This window comes from Musca autumnalis, unplaced genomic scaffold (assembly GCF_047663935.1).
Source record: "Musca autumnalis isolate F117 unplaced genomic scaffold, ASM4766393v1 scaffold_1, whole genome shotgun sequence".
Lineage (NCBI taxonomy): Eukaryota > Metazoa > Arthropoda > Insecta > Diptera > Muscidae > Musca > Musca autumnalis.
The window spans coordinates 30,714,533-30,727,687 of NW_027411644.1; the positions used below are offsets into that span (position 1 = coordinate 30,714,533).

Consider the following 13,155-nt stretch of genomic DNA (forward strand, 5'->3'; position numbering starts at 1 on the left):
TTTAAAAATATGTCAAACGCCAAAACACGAGAAACATTTATAAAAACTGTGTTGAGCTTCTCCTGTGGAAGACATTTTCAGGGTGACTTCTGTCTGTAGAAGACAGACAGAAGTCTTCTATCTATAGATTACACTTTAAGGATGGCTCTGTCTTTAGAAGATTCCTTCAGGGCGACATTTATCTATAGAAGATTCCTGCAGGGGCTTCTATCAATACAATACACCTTCTGGGGATATTCTTTCTATAGATGCTATAGGATGGGACGTCTCTCTGGACTACTTCATGGGAAATTGCCCCTATAGGGGGGATATCTATATACAAAAGCTGCCTTTAGGGGGACTTCTATCTATATATCTGGGAGACTTTAGTCTATAGGAGGTCCCTTCATGTGGAATTCTATCTATAGGAAGCCCCGTCAAATGGACTTCTATCTATAGAAAATCCTTTCAGGGGACTTTTATCTACATAAACCCAATTCAGGGGACTTTTATCTACATAAACCCCATTCAGGGGGACTTTTGTCTACAGAAGGCTCCTTCTAGGGGACTTCTATCTATAGAATACCTTTTCAGGCGTACTTCTATTTACGGAAGAGCTTTCCAACTATTCCAACTATAAATGACCCCTTCAGGTGGCCTTTTATCTATAGAAGACCTTTCAGATGGACTTCTGTCTATTAAAGATGGGGTCTTCAGCGATTTCTTTTTATGGAAGAGACCTTCTATATTTAGAAGATCTCGTCAGGCGGACTTCTGCCTGCAGGAGACCCCATCAGGGGACTTCATCTCATATCAATGTTGGTCACATCCGTATTTACCATATTCAAACTTTGGTGATATGCAATAGATGCCGGGAGTAGGTGCATCTCATGGGTTACAGGAAACCCCCGCAACACCACTTGCAATATTTAACACCAGCCGCTGCCGTTAAAATTTCAAAAAATGCTTCTTTTTTGCAATTTAATTGCAATGGAGTCTGAGGTAAGGTCGTGAAAATTGTGAATTTTATGAGTAGGAAGAATACCATGATTGTGGAGGTGCACTAAACCAAGTTCAACAACAACTGCAGATTACAGCGTCGTGATGGCTACAACGTACTGAGGAAGAACCGCACCAGAAGTGGGTGGGGGATAAGCTTTTCAAATTGGTTTTAATGACGCGTACATGGAATGTATGGGGGAAGCAGCCAAGTGCGGAACTGCATAGATAGAGTACTTAGTTAGGCCCAACATATAGCGGGCTTGCTTTTGGAAAACCATAACCGACTGGTCTTGGAGGACTTAAGGCTCATCATGAGTTGTGGCATTAGGTCCACGGCAATGACCAGAGGGTTATAGTGCTGGCTAAGCAGATTGATAGCTCTATGTTTTGTAAGGGCAATGCGGATGCCCCTACCAGAATTAGCGGAGAATATCACTGTTTGCCAGACATTACTATCGTGTCATCAGGACTGACAAATGACGTCACCTGGCAACTTATCGTTTCTCTTGGACCACAGCATTTCCCTATAATTGTCTCCATTAGTAGAACACCCGATCATCACCTCTGAACTCCCCACTTCCATCAATCATGGGAAAGCTATTTGGCCTGAAGTCTGAGAGTTCACCAATCACTGTATCAGAGATCTGCACAACGACTCTGCAAGGCTGTAGTCGATTGTTATATACCTGCTGGTCGAATACCCGAAGTGAGAACAAATTTCCCAGCAGGAGCGACGGGTGAGCTTTGTCGAAACAACTCCAATGATCCTAGACTCAGGGAGCTTACACTGCAAGGTAACATGTTGGTCGTTGAGTATAAGCGGAACAAGTAGCTAATCCATCTGAAGACGATCAAATCTCTCTCGAACCCAGGAAAGAAGAAAGGTAGGACCTCAGTCACGTTTGGCTGTAACGTTAGACTGAATGATCCGACGCGGTCCAAAGGTTTTTTTTTACGCGAAGAGAAGAGAATTACGTCGCATTATATCTCTTCCGGCTGAGTACGAACCACCGCAATTTACAATGGATGATGTTGCGGATGTCATTGGGAACGCCAAATCATACAAAGAGTTGGCCCCTGAAGGAATCTCTATGGTTTTGCTGAAACAACCCCTTCAGGGGGGACTTCCATCTATAGAAGACTCCTTCCGGGGGATTTCTACCTACAGAAGACCGCTTCGGTGGGATTTCTATTTATGGAAGACCCCTACAGGGAGATTTCTGCCTATAAAAGAAGACCCCTTTTAGGGGGACTATTTTCTATAGAAGATCCCTTTAGGGGGATTTCTATCTATAGAAGACCCATTTAGGGGGACTTTTATCTATAGAAGACCTCAACATTGATCACTTAAGGGGTCTTCTATCTACATAGGACGCCTTCAGAAGACTTTTATCTATAGAATGTCCTATATGGGGACTTTTATCTATAGATGAACCTTTCATTGGACTTTTATTTATAGAAGACCCCTTTAAGTGGACATATATTTATAGAAGACCCCATCAGGGGACTTCTATATCCCAACACGGGATCTTCTATACCTAGAAGACGCCCCTAAGCATACTTCTATCTATAAAAAACTCATTTAGGGTGCGCTTCTAGAAAGACCTCTTCATGGGATACCTTTCGATGGAAGAACCTATTGGGGGACTACCGTCTACACCAGACCCCGTTAGAGGGCTTCTATTATTAGAATACTGTTTTTGAGGGACTTCTATCTATTTCAGGAGGAGTATTATCTATGGTAGAACTCTTAAGCGGGACTTCTATCAATAGAGTGCCCCTATACGGAAACTTCTATCTATAGAAGACGCCCCTAGGGGACTTCTATCTATAGAAGATTCCTTTGGGGGCGCCTCTAGGATAACTTCTATCAATTGCAGACATATTTTTGAGGATTTCTATTAATAGAAGACCCTTTTAAGTGGATTTCTATCAATATAAGATCGCATCATGGTGTCCCCATTTGAGGGAATTTTTCGGTAGAAGACCCCCTTTGGTGGACTACTGTCTATGGAGAAACCCGTTGAGAGGTTTCTGTTAATAGAATTTGAGCTCTTTAGGGTGTCTTCTATTCATAGAAAACCTCTTTTTTAGGAGGGCTTCTATCTATGGAGTGATAAAGATCGATTTGAAGTTTTACACCGACCGACCCTATCATCAGCACAGCATTTCATCTTCACAAATATTAGTCGAAGACTCAACTAGTATCGGTTGTGCTCGATTTATAAAAACCTATGACACTCCCCGCTGTTTGAGGACGTGGCACAATCGATTATTCATATGTCTGAACGCCAGTCTTACGTGGAATTCAGGAACAAAAAGTCCAAGCCCCGTAGAGTGAAACAGGGAGTAACTCAAGGTCAATGGAACTGTTTTACCTATACCTTTCCTGTTGACCATCTAAATGAGGAGAGAAAGATTTAGGACAACCCCCCAGGCATGTCAAGAGGGAACTTCATGGGAGAGAACCCCTAGATCAACAAGCCTATATTTAAATAGCATCCACACGGATGCAGTCGCCATACATCACTATCGTGTAAATGCGATTCTCGAAGAACATCCCTCTTTATAGCAGCTGAGGAGCGTTAGAAAACCAGAGTACTTTTCACTCACTTCACTGTAGGACAAGGATTGGTGACACCGTGCAAAACATCTGTCTAGCATGCGGCCCAGGCCCGTACGACAAACTGTACCTTTCAAATTGCCCTGCCAAGCCTAATCAACTAATTCCAGTAGGTCTGTGGTTACATCCCATCATAACATACCCATAGCCAGATTAAGCAAAAAAATGAACAACAACCAAAAATTGTAATCGAAGGTCCATGTTTTGGTATTTAGTACGGATATCACGGTAACAGCCGGTTTTCGGTATTTTGATAATTCTTTTACGTTCCAAAACATCCCAACCAAAATTTGAGAATATATGGGGCGCTCAGCGCCAAAACGGCCTAACCCACATGCCCAAAAAAATCAAATCAATTTTGGGCATGTGAGTTAGGCCGTTTTGGTGCTGAGCACCTCATATACCCATGTCTTGGCATAGCCCCTGCTACGGTACCTCCCAATTTTAAGTATTTTTAGGTTTTTGGCTACATTTTTCAACTGAAGTCTTAGTAATTTGACATTTGAGGTTCCTTGCAGTCACTAAACTTCTTCACCAACAAATTTTTAATATAACGGTACCACCCGATTTTCGGTATTTTGAGGATTTTAGCTACAATTTGTAACTGAACTAGCTGTAAATTGACACTTCAGGTTCTAAGGGATCACAACGCTTCTTTCCTAAAAATTTTCAACATAGATGCATGTTTAGGCATAGCCATCCTATAACGGTATCGACCGATTTTCGGTATTTTGAAGATTTTAGCTATAATTTGTAACCGAACTAGCTGTGTTCAATATACGATTGAACAACATATTTTTATTTTATGAAATTTTAATTGAACAATAATTTTCATTTCTTTCATTTAATCATAATTTGCATATATTTGTAAGTTAAGTCAAAATGCAGTAAAGCGGACTACAGCTGATCTGTATTATTGACCTTGGCCTTGAATTTGAATTTCTCTATTTACTACATTTCTGCATTAACCTTGAACTTGAAATTCTCTATTTACTTTTACTCAATTCCTACTCCAACTTCCACTTGTTTCTTTTCGCTCTATTTACTTCAGTGAACATACAGACATACCTATGTATGTGTACATAGACCTTTATGTTGTTGTTGACATTTTTTTACTCAATCTCTTATTATGCCCTTACACACAAAAGAGATAGAGAAGAAGTTTTAGTTGTTTCGCGAACTAGCTATCAAAAAGATCAAAATTGTCTTTCAAATCGAGAAAACAAAAAGAAAACAAGTGGAAGTCAAACGCAAGGAAAAAACTTACAATCATTGTCGAAAAACAAATCTTGATATTTAAATAAGTAAATTAAACATAACTAAACAAAAACAATTGATGTGAATTGAAATTAAATTTTTTATCTTTCAAAGTAAAACAAAACTGAATTAAACTATTGTGAACTTTGTGTTTAAATAAAATTTGTAAAACCAAAATCAAATGACATCTTTTAATCAAAGAGGCATAAAACAAGTGGTAACTAAAGTGGACAAATAAAATAACAAATATTTAATAAGACAAATATAAACTAAAATTTACACAAAACCCCACCCCCTTGTAAATAAACATTTGGTCCCCACGAGCCGAATCGTGTGAAAAGTGAAAAATTACACTGTTAACAAAAACAAAAAAAAAAAAAAACAAAAAATAAATAACGAGCCAGTGACATTAAGTATAAAAGAAGTTCATAGTGACATAGTGCAAAAATCGTTTCATGTTCATAATATTTGACCTTCAAAATCGACCTAATTTGTTCTTGAACGGTGCCAAAATTTTGTTTGTCAAATTGTGTTACTTGTCGATCACAAGAAATAGAAAAAAATTCCCCGCTATTTCTAACGGACCTTTGTACATACAAATGTTCAATGTATATAACGTTGAACATCGCCAACAAATGTGTGTCTTCTTCTCTTTCCAGATTGCAGAAATTTTAACAAAATTGGAGTAAAACGACCTCAATAAAATTTACAAGCAAGTACATAAGAGAAGCAGTAAGTACAAACTCACCTATTTTTTATTTTGTACTAAGAGAGAGAGACTTTAACATATGACATTACATCTCTGAGAGGACATAGGGTTGCCATCTCGGATTAAATTTGAACATTTTTTGGGGAAAGTTAAACACATCAAAACAAGAAAAATAAATGCATATTTATTGAACTCATCTGCAGCTGAACATACCAGAACAAAAATTAATTGGCATTTTGATATTAATTTACGAAACTTTTTATCACTTTGCGGAATACGACATTTTTGCCCAACTTTACGTTGCTTTTGAATTCTCATACTGGGATTCGTGCTATTTGTCATAAAGATCTTTTGAAAACCACATACCCTTTTTTCATTTTGGCATAAATCACGTTTTGGTCGTTTTTTCGTCGACTTGGTTATTGTCTTTGGACCTTTTTGTAATATATTTAATATGTATTTTAAAATATTCTGCAACACACAGAATCAAAATTGACATTTTCAACCATTTTGTGACGTCGAATTACCTAGATAACTTTGGGATTTTGGTCGATTAATAAGATTTTGGTCATATTTAACAACATAATACAAATTTTGGAAATTATTAATGTCGGATGCTCAAGTTTACCGACATTCACAACAAACTTTAATATTCTTGGATTTCACTCGTACATTGCTGATTCTTTTGGAAAGTTTTTTTTTGTAAAAGCACTAACGTTGTACAACACTTTGGGCTGTTTATAACTCTACCACTTTATCATTTGGATTTTTTGGAAATTTTTGAACGATTTTCTTGAAGTTTAAATACGAGTCGTTGAGGACATTGCATTTATCTGGTGAAAGTTGCCACTGAACAATATAATAACTCAATTTGAATAGTTTTTTTTGGGAAAATCTCGAGTTAGTTCTTTGGACATTGTGAAAATATGGACATCACAAAAAAGTTCACTAACGCTTATAACGACCTGATCGATTTCAACGAATCGCAGGTTGGCGGTGCGGCAGAAGATAATGTACATTGTTTGCAAGCGCTTCGAGTTCATCTGGATCACATTTGGACACAAGTAAAACGATGTTACGAAGACTGTCGGGATTATGATGTCAAGGAAGGAGAAGCACCTGTTGACCTTACAAAACTTAGAGCACATTATAGAACGGCTATTTCAGTATACAAATCCACGTTAGGCATAATAAATGCAGAAATAGATACCCTTACCAATAAGTCAACAGAACCACATGAAACGACTGTACAGGACAATTCCGTACGTCGTTCAATAAAGCTTCCCCCTTGCGATACCGATGTTTTTTATGGTAGCTACAAGACGTGGCCGACCTTTAGAGACCTTTTTTCGGCTATTTATGTGGAAAATTCCGGAATTAGCAAGGTTGAAAAGTTATATCATCTTAAACAAAAGACCAGTGGGGAAGCTAGGGACATTATAGCGCATATCCCACTCACACATGACGGCTTTGACTTAGCGTGGAAAAGCCTAACCGACCGGTATGAGAATAAGCGCATGCAAGTGAATGAGCAGTTGAAGACTTTGTTCAGTTTACCTACGGTAACTGTTGATTCAAGCTCATCGTTAAAGTCACTGCAAAGGTCAGTAAATGGTTGTTTAGAAACCTTAAAGACTTTGGACATTGACATTGTAACATGGGATCCAATTCTCATTTATCTATGTTCACAAAAGTTACCTCGAAGCTATTTACAGGACTTTGAAAATACGTTAAGCGACAGTTCAACAATCCCAACATGGAAAAAATTCGATAACTTCCTAACACAACGATTCAAAACTTTAGAATCTGTTGGAAACATTCAACTTTCGACCTCAAAACCAGCTCAAGTTAATAAAGGAAATCCCCGACCTCAAAAGGAAAGAGTCAACTCATTTCAAACGAATGTTGAATACAATTCAAAGACAAATTTAACATCAGCTTCCAATAGACCACAAAAATCTATGAATCTTAAATGTCAGTACTGTAAAGAATGCCACTTAATGAGGAATTGTCCCAAATTTCTGGCAAAAACCGTAAACGATCGGATTCATGTCGTCAAAACGACAAAGACATGTTACAATTGCCTCCTAACTGACCATGGGGTTAGCGAGTGCAAAAGTAAATTCAATTGCAAACATTGCAATCTTCGACATCACACTCTTTTGCATAAAGGAGGTGAATCAACGACCTCCTTTGAATCACAGCTTGACGTACGACCTACCACAAGTACTCAAGCCCTAACAACAACCATACAGTCCACACCTTGTACAAAAACCAATCATCTAACTTCACTTGCTCTTCGCGATGAGAATCGACCTCAGTCGAAATCAGAAGAGACCTTGCTTTTCACAGCCTTAGTGGAAGTTGAATCAAAGGGAGAGAGATTCGAAGCCCGCGCAATCATCGATTCCGGCTCGCAATCGACCTTTATTTCTGAGAAGTTAAAAAATAGACTTCGACTTCCAACCAAACGTAACCTGGTGCACGTCTCAGGTCTTAACCCAGCAATGATGGAAACGTCAACACAAGCATGCCTTTTCACAATTCGCTCGCGGTTAAACCCTGAATTCAAACTTGACGTTTGGGCCCCTGTTCTAAAGACATTGTCATTCAACCTACCACCACAAAATATGGATATAGATATGTATGATGACCTAGATCATCCGCTTGCAGATCCACATTTTCATAAAAGCAGACCAGTTGACATTCTCATTGGTCTCGACATTTGTCCAACTATCTTCGACTTAGCGGTTCCGATGCGTTCACATGGCTCCCTATTGACTCAAAAAACTGTGTTTGGGTGGATTGTGGGAGGACCAGTAGAACGATCGACCCAGTCACCTAGCCATGTCTCACTCTTTAATGCCGTTGCCCTAGATAGTCTGCTGACACAATTTTGGGAGGTGGAGGAAACGCCAAGTGAGACTTTGCGCTCAAAAGAAGACATTTTTTGCGAAAATCTTTACAAGTCAACGACTTCCAGAACAGCCTCCGGGAGATACATGGTGAACCTACCCTTCAAAAACGAGGAAAACATTGGCCATTCTAGGAACATAGCAATGGCGCAGTACCTTCGGATGGAGAAAATGCTTAGTACCAAACCAGAAGTCAAGGATTTATATGATAAAACCATCATGGAGTACCTGGACTTGGGGCACATGAAGAAAATTTCAAAGGACGATATCAATAATGGACCTAACTATTACCTTCCACATCATGCGGTAATAAAACCGGACCGTGTGACCACCAAGCTCAGAGTGGTTTTTAACGCCTCATCTCCCTCAGACAATAAAAAGAGTTTAAACGACATTTTGTTCCCTGGACCAATCCTTCAACAGGACCTTATTCTCCAGACCTTAAAATGGAGATTTTACAAATTTGTGTACAATGCCGACATTACCAAAATGTACCGGCAGATTTTAGTCCATCCTTCACAAACAAAGTATCAAAGAATACTATTTCGGACATCACCTAAAGGGCCAATTGAGGATTTTGAGCTCCTTACAGTGACCTTTGGAGTTAATTGCGCTCCTTTCCTAGCAATCAGGACCTTGTTGCAGTTAGCTGACGACATCAAGGACATATACCCCTTAGCCTCTCAGATATTAAAAAACAACATGTACGTGGATGATGTTTTGGCAGGAGGACATACCGTGGAAGAAGCAGTAACTTCAAGAAATCAATTAAATATTGCATTGACTTCAGCAGGATTTGAATTGAGAAAATGGGCCTCAAATAATCCCAGTATAATCAATGACCTCCCACCTGAACAACTTTTATCGGATGAGTGTTTACACCTGTCAGAAAATGTTGTAACAAAGACGTTGGGCATCAAATGGAACATCAGTAGTGATTCCGTTTCGTTTCCTCAACCCGATATCACGCTGAAGTCGTCGTTTACAAAAAGGGAAGTTCTCTCCGTAATAGCGCGGTTTTTTGACCCCTGCGGTTGGCTAGCGCCTATTATCGTTGTTGCCAAGATCATTATGCAGCAGATATGGCTCGATAAGGGCGGATGGGATGACGGACTTAAACCACTCACATCATCTGCATGGGAAAATTTTCTCCAAAATTGTCCAGACATTCAACATCAGGAAATACCACGTTGGATACAATATACTCCGTCATGCAAGATAGACATTCACGGGTTCTGTGATTCGTCTGAAAAAGCATATGCTGCGACCTTATTTATTCGAATCGAAGAAAATGACATCATACATACAAACCTCCTCGTTGCAAAAACCCGTGTTGCTCCAGTGAAGAAAATCTCCCTACCTCGGTTGGAACTTTGCGGTGCCGTTCTTCTAGCAAAATTAGCATCTTCAATTGTACCAAATCTTAACCTTTCACAACATGACATACACTTTTGGACGGATTCAACAATCGTCCTGGCCTGGCTTCGGAAACCGCCATGTGTATGGAATACATTCGTCGGAAATCGAATATCTGACATTATGGATAAGGTCGGAACTTCAAATTGGCGTCACGTGGAATCATCACAAAATCCAGCTGACATAGCAACAAGAGGATGCTCTTCTAACGACCTTAAAAACAATACTTTATGGTGGCATGGACCTCCATGGCTTCGAGAACCGAAGAATTGTTGGCCTCAATCTCAGCATCATGGTGAAACAAATTTAGAACGAAAACAAATCAAAACATTTGTTATCCCATCGATTAAAGATCTTAAGGAAACTGATCCCTTAAAAAACTTTTCGACCTTATCAAAAGCGTATCGATCATTTGCATATGTCGCTAGGACCATACAAATAATACACCAACGTAGAAACCCAGGATCCTCCAGCGACATTCGTTTAGACGAAATACAAATTGGAAAATGGAAACTTATTCTACTTACCCAACGTCACTATTTTGGAGAAGAATATACCTTGCTATCCCAAAAACGAAAACTACCTACGAACAGTCCGCTTTTGACTTTAAATCCGTTTATTGACGCCAATGGAATCATGAGAGCAAACGGACGTCTTACGAATTCTCCCATGTTAACCCACAATGAACGACACCCAGTTCTCATCCCACATCATTCCCAACTGGCCTTACTACTAGTTGAACATGCACACAAATATACATTACATGGGGGAAACCAGTTAATGATCCGTATCCTACGATCAGAGTTCTGGATTTTCAGACTTAAACCTCTCGTAAAAATGGTCATAAATCGGTGCAAGGCCTGCATCATATATAAGAAGCGTACACAAAATCAAATAATGTCGTCCTTACCTCCGGAACGAACGCAGTTTACTAGACCTTTTTTGAACACCGGAGTAGATTTTGCAGGACCTTTTAATATACGCAATTTTACAGGACGTGCATGCCTTATCACAAAAGGCTATGTCTGCATATTCGTATGTTTTTCAACCAAAGCCGTGCATTTGGAAGTCACAAGCGACCTTAGCACACATGCATTCCTAGCTGCCTTTACTAGGTTTATAGGACGACGTGGCTGCCCTGCAAAGATGTTCTCTGACAATGGGACCAATTTCACAGGTGCAGCGGAAATGCTCAGAAAAGACAGATTGGAATTCTTCCGACAGATTAAAAATGGCCTTACCCAGAAGTATGCACACCAAAACCTAGATTGGGCGTTCATTCCTCCAGGAGCCCCACACATGGGAGGACTTTGGGAGGCAGGCGTAAAGTCATTCAAAATGCACCTCAAGAAAATGGTACCAAATATGACATTTACCTTTGAGGAGTTCTCTACAATCCTTACACGCATTGAATCCTGCCTTAATTCTAGGCCTCTTTGTCCAAATAGTGATGATCCCAACGACCTTTCTCCCCTTACACCTGGACATTTTCTCATTGGTTCTCCTTTATTAACTCCAGCGGAACCCGACATATCCGAAGAAAACATAACGATAGCCAACCGTTGGAAGCGTTTAAAAATATTATCTCAGATGTTATGTCAACGATGGAAGAACGAATATTTAAAAGAATTACATCGTCGTTATAAATGGAAAAGACATCAAGATAATGTTCAACTCAATGACTTAGTTATAATAATGGATGATAGAATGCCTCAGAATGAGTGGAAGTTAGGTAGAATTATTAAGTTATGTCCAGGCTCAGACCAAAACATCAGAGTTGTTGATCTTAAGACCTCGAACGGAGAAATTCGACGACCTATAACGAAACTTATTCCACTACTCTCTGAATAGCTTATAGACATTTCATAACTCCATACCTTTTCAATACATAATCTAATCCAATCTTATTCTTTGCAGACATGGCACCACAACCTCGAGCATACAAAAGTTTTTATAGACCACGCCCTTGGATACACTCATGTGGTCTATGTAAACAGGATCATCCTATTAAAACATGCCGTGAGTTTCTATGTCTTACTCCTGATGAGCGGTTTGAGGTCGTATGCCAATATTATTATTGCATAAATTGCTTGGCTTGTTCACACAATCGCCCCAACTGTCCAGCCAAATCGAGTTGTCATGTTTGCGGCGAAAGGCATAATTTTTTGCTGCACTCTGCTTCACAAGTGAAAGATTTACGACCACAACGACCAAGCCGTTCGCAACAGCGCCAGCAGCCAACAAAAAAACGGTCTGTTTCAGCAAAACCGCCTGCACAACGTCAACAACAAACAGCGGCGCGGTCTGTTTCATTGCACAGACCTCTACAGCGTCAAAGTCTTTCGCAACAACGGTCTGTTTCCTTTCAAAGACCTGGACAGCGCCAGGCACCAGCAAGAACACGATCTCCATCGTCATCCAGACATCAACGGCAGCACGCTCCAACACGATCATCAAATAGAAAGAGCCGATCACCAACACGATCAACCACATCAAAGGCAGCAGAAAGACCTAAGCTAACGGACAAAGACTTTGCGATGGCACCACGACCAAATGTGCCCTTTGCCCATTCCAAGGTATTCATACCAACCGTTCAAATTCGCATAGAAATGCCAAATCAAGGAGGTGCATGGCATCTATGCAGAGGAAGCTTAAATTTCCATGCGACGGTATCCAGAATTTCCAAGTCTTTGCAATCCAAGCTCGAATTGGAGACGTTCAACCACGGTGAAACAAGATTTGCAAAGTTCGTCATCGCGTCCAGAAATTCACGCAAAATTTGGAAAAAGGAGATAACTGCCATAGTGACAAGCGACCTACCAAAAAAACCCTATGCTGGCCCAATTGAAGCAAATCCTGCCATTGATTTCCCAGAAGATTCCCTGGCGGATCCTATACCCCGCAGCAATACAGCCATTGAACTTGAGCTCGGGGCAGACTTATACAAAACCATCTTCCGTAACGGATGTCTGGAAACCGAAGTAGCTGGTGTCTTCGCCCAACCAACCGCTTTGGGCTATGTATTTGTTGGAGTTGTAGAACACATGTGAGCAGCTGTCACGGAGAGGCGGCATGTTCAATATACGATTGAACAACATATTTTTATTTTATGAAATTTTAATTGAACAATAATTTTCATTTCTTTCATTTAATCATAATTTGCATATATTTGTAAGTTAAGTCAAAATGCAGTAAAGCGGACTACAGCTGATCTGTATTATTGACCTTGGCCTTGAATTTGAATTTCTCTATTT

General features: G+C 39.8%; 1 long non-coding RNA gene across 1 annotated transcript; it reads left to right on the plus strand.

Moving 5' to 3' along the window:
• The first annotated feature begins 4,791 nt into the window (after positions 1-4,791).
• Positions 4,792-12,580, plus strand: LOC141390410 (uncharacterized). The gene is made up of 3 exons (XR_012409338.1): positions 4,792-5,078; positions 5,521-5,593; positions 11,819-12,580. It is a non-coding gene; the product is annotated as an uncharacterized lncRNA (long non-coding RNA).
• Positions 12,581-13,155: the final 575 nt, after the last annotated feature.